Genomic DNA, 3,886 nt, shown 5'->3' on the forward strand with positions numbered 1-3,886 from the left:
GAAATGTTTTTGTAGTCATAATGTTCCAATATTGCTATAATTTGTTTTATGCAATCCATCCTTACATGAAAATATAACTCATTTACTATGCGGCTATAAAGATTTACATATTAAAGTGCTAATATAGTCAGTTTTTGGTTGATGCGGACAAATAATTTTGTTATACAAGTCAGTCTGAGGTATGAAAACTACTGAAATTTTTTTACGATTCAATATTTTGAATAAAAAGAGGACATGCTGGCACTCTAAATTGATGCGAACAAAATTTTTTAATCATTATGTTCCAATATTGCTATCATTTGTATTATACAATCCATCCTTACATGAAAAAATAACTCATTTACTATGGGGCTATATAGATTTAGATAATAAAGTGCTAATATGGTCAGTTTTGGTCGATGGGGAAAAATAATTTTATCATACGAGTCAGTCTGAGGTAGGAAAACAACTGAAATTTGTTTACAATTCAATATTTTGAATAAAAAGAGGACATGCTGGTACTCTAAATTGATGCAGAAAATTTTTTGTAGTCATTATTGTCCAATATTGCTATAATTTGTTTTATACAATCCATCCTTGCATGAAAATATTACTGGTTTACTATGTGACTATAAGATTTACATAATAAAGTGCTAATATGGTCAGTTTTAGTTGATGCGGACAAATACTTTTGTTATACGAGTCAGTCTGAGGTATGAAAACTACTGAAATTTGTTAACCATTCAATATTTTGAATAAAAAGAGGACATGCCGGCACTCTTCATTGATGCGAACAAAATTATTAGTCATTATGTTCCAATATTGCTATCATTTGTATTATACAATCCATCCTTACATGAAAATATAACTCATTTACTATGTGGCTATAAAGATTTACATAATAAAGTGCTAATTTAGTCAGTTTTGTTGATGCAGACAAATAATTTTGTTAGGCAAGTCAGTCTGAGGTATGAAAACTACTGAAATTTGTTTACGATTCAATATTTTGAATAAAAAGAGGACATGCTGGCACTCTAAATTGATGCCAACATAATTTTATAGTCATTATGTTCCAATATTGCTATCATTTGTATTATACAATCCATCCTTACATGAAAAAATAACTCATTTACTATGCGGCTATAAAGATTTACATAATAATGTGCTAATATAGTCAGTTTTCCTTGATGCAGACAAATATTTTATGATACGAGTCAGTCTGAGGTATGAAAACTACTGAAATTTGTTTACGATTCAATATTTTGAATAAAAAGAGGACATGCTGGTACTCTAAATTGATGCAGAAAATTTTTTGTAGTCATTATGTTCCAATATTGCTATCATTTGTATTATACATTCCATCCTTACATGAAAGTATAACTCATTTACTATGCGGCTATAAAGATTTACATAATAAAGTGCTAATATAGTCAGTTTTGGTTGATGCGGACAAATAATTTTGTTAAACAAGTCAGTCTGAGGTGTGAAAACTACTGAAATTTGTTTACGATTCAATATTTTGAATAAAAAGAGGACATGCTGGCACTCTAAATTGATGCGAACAAAATTTTTTAGTCAGTATGTTCCAATATTGCTATCATTTGTATTATACAATCCATCCTTACATGAAAAAATAACTCATTTACTATGGGGCTATATAGATTTAGATAATAAAAAGCTAAGATGGTCAGTTTTGGTTGATTGGGAAAAACAATTTTATCATACTATGCGGCTGTAAAGATTTACATAATAAAGTGCTAATATAGTCAGTTTTGGTTGATGCGGACAAATAATTTTGTTAAACAAGTCAGTCTGAGGTAAGAAAAATACTGAAATTTGTTTACAATTCAATATTTTGAATAAAAAGAGGACATGCTGGTACTCGAAATTGATGCAGAAAATTTTTTGTAGTCATTATGTTCCAATATTGCTATAATTTGTTTTATACAATCCATCCTTACATGAAAATATTACTGATTTACTATGCGACTATAAGATTTACATAATAAAGTGCTAATATGGTCAGTTTTGGTTGATGCGGACAAATAATTTTGTTATACGAGTCAGTCTGAGGTATGAAAACTACTGAAATTTGTTCATGATTCAATATTTTGAATAAAAAGAGGACATGCTGGTACTCTAAATTGATGCAGACAATTTTTTGTAGTCATTATGTTTCAATATTGCTATCATTTGTATTATACATTCCATCCTTACATGAAAATATAACTCATTTACTATGCGGCTATAAAGATTTACATAATAAAGTGCTAATATAGTCAGTTTTGGTTGATGCGGACAAATAATTTTGTTAAACAAGTCAGTCTGAGGTGTGAAAACTACTGAAATTTGTTTACGATTCAATATTTTGAATAAAAAGAGGACATGCTGGCACTCTAAATTGATGCGAACAAAATTTTTTAGTCAGTATGTTCCAATATTGCTATCATTTGTATTATACAATCCATCCTTACATGAAAAAATTACTCATTTACTATGGGGCTATATAGATTTAGATAATAAAGTGCTAATATGGTCAGTTTTGGTCGATGGGGAAAAATAATTTTATCATACGAGTCAGTCCGAGGTAGGAAAACAACTGAAATTTGTTTACAATTCAATATTTTGAATAAAAAGAGGACATGCTGGTACTCTAAATTGATGCAGAAAATTTTTTGTAGTCATTATTGTCCAATATTGCTATAATTTGTTTTATACAATCCATCCTTGCATGAAAATATTACTGGTTTACTATGTGACTATAAGATTTACATAATAAAGTGCTAATATGGTCAGTTTTAGTTGATGCGGACAAATACTTTTGTTATACAAGTCAGTCTGAGGTATGAAAACTACTGAAATTTGTTAACCATTCAATATTTTGAATAAAAAGAGGACATGCCGGCACTCTTCATTGATGCGAACAAAATTATTAGTCATTATGTTCCAATATTGCTATCATTTGTATTATACAATCCATCCTTACATGAAAATATAACTCATTTACTATGTGGCTATAAAGATTTACATAATAAAGTGCTAATTTAGTCAGTTTTGTTGATGCAGACAAATAATTTTGTTAGGCAAGTCAGTCTGAGGTATGAAAACTACTGAAATTTGTTTACGATTCAATATTTTGAATAAAAAGAGGACATGCTGGCACTCTAAATTGATGCCAACATAATTTTATAGTCATTATGTTCCAATATTGCTATCATTTGTATTATACAATCCATCCTTACATGAAAAAATAACTCATTTACTATGCGGCTATAAAGATTTACATAATAATGTGCTAATATAGTCAGTTTTCCTTGATGCAGACAAATATTTTATGATACGAGTCAGTCTGAGGTATGAAAACTACTGAAATTTGTTTACGATTCAATATTTTGAATAAAAAGAGGACATGCTGGTACTCTAAATTGATGCAGAAAATTTTTTGTAGTCATTATGTTCCAATATTGCTATCATTTGTATTATACATTCCATCCTTACATGAAAATATATCTAATTTACTATGCGGCTATAAAGATTTACATAATAAAGTGCTAATATAGTCAGTTTTGGTTGATGCGGACAAATAATTGTGTTAAACAAGTCAGTCTGAGGTGTGAAAACTACTGAAATTTGTTTACGATTCAATATTTTGAATAAAAAGAGGACATGCTGGCACTCTAAATTGATGCGAACAAAATTTTTTAGTCAGTATGTTCCAATATTGCTATCATTTGTATTATACAATCCATCCTTACATGAAAAAATAACTCATTTACTATGGGGCTATATAGATTTAGATAATAAAAAGCTAAGATGGTCAGTTTTGGTTGATTGGGAAAATCAATTTTATCATACTATGCGGCTGTAAAGATTTACATAATAAAGTGCTAATATAGTCAGTTTTGGT

The sequence above is a fragment of the Mytilus californianus genome, unplaced genomic scaffold, assembly GCF_021869535.1.
Source record: "Mytilus californianus isolate M0D057914Y unplaced genomic scaffold, xbMytCali1.0.p SCAF_37, whole genome shotgun sequence".
NCBI lineage: Eukaryota > Metazoa > Mollusca > Bivalvia > Mytilida > Mytilidae > Mytilus > Mytilus californianus.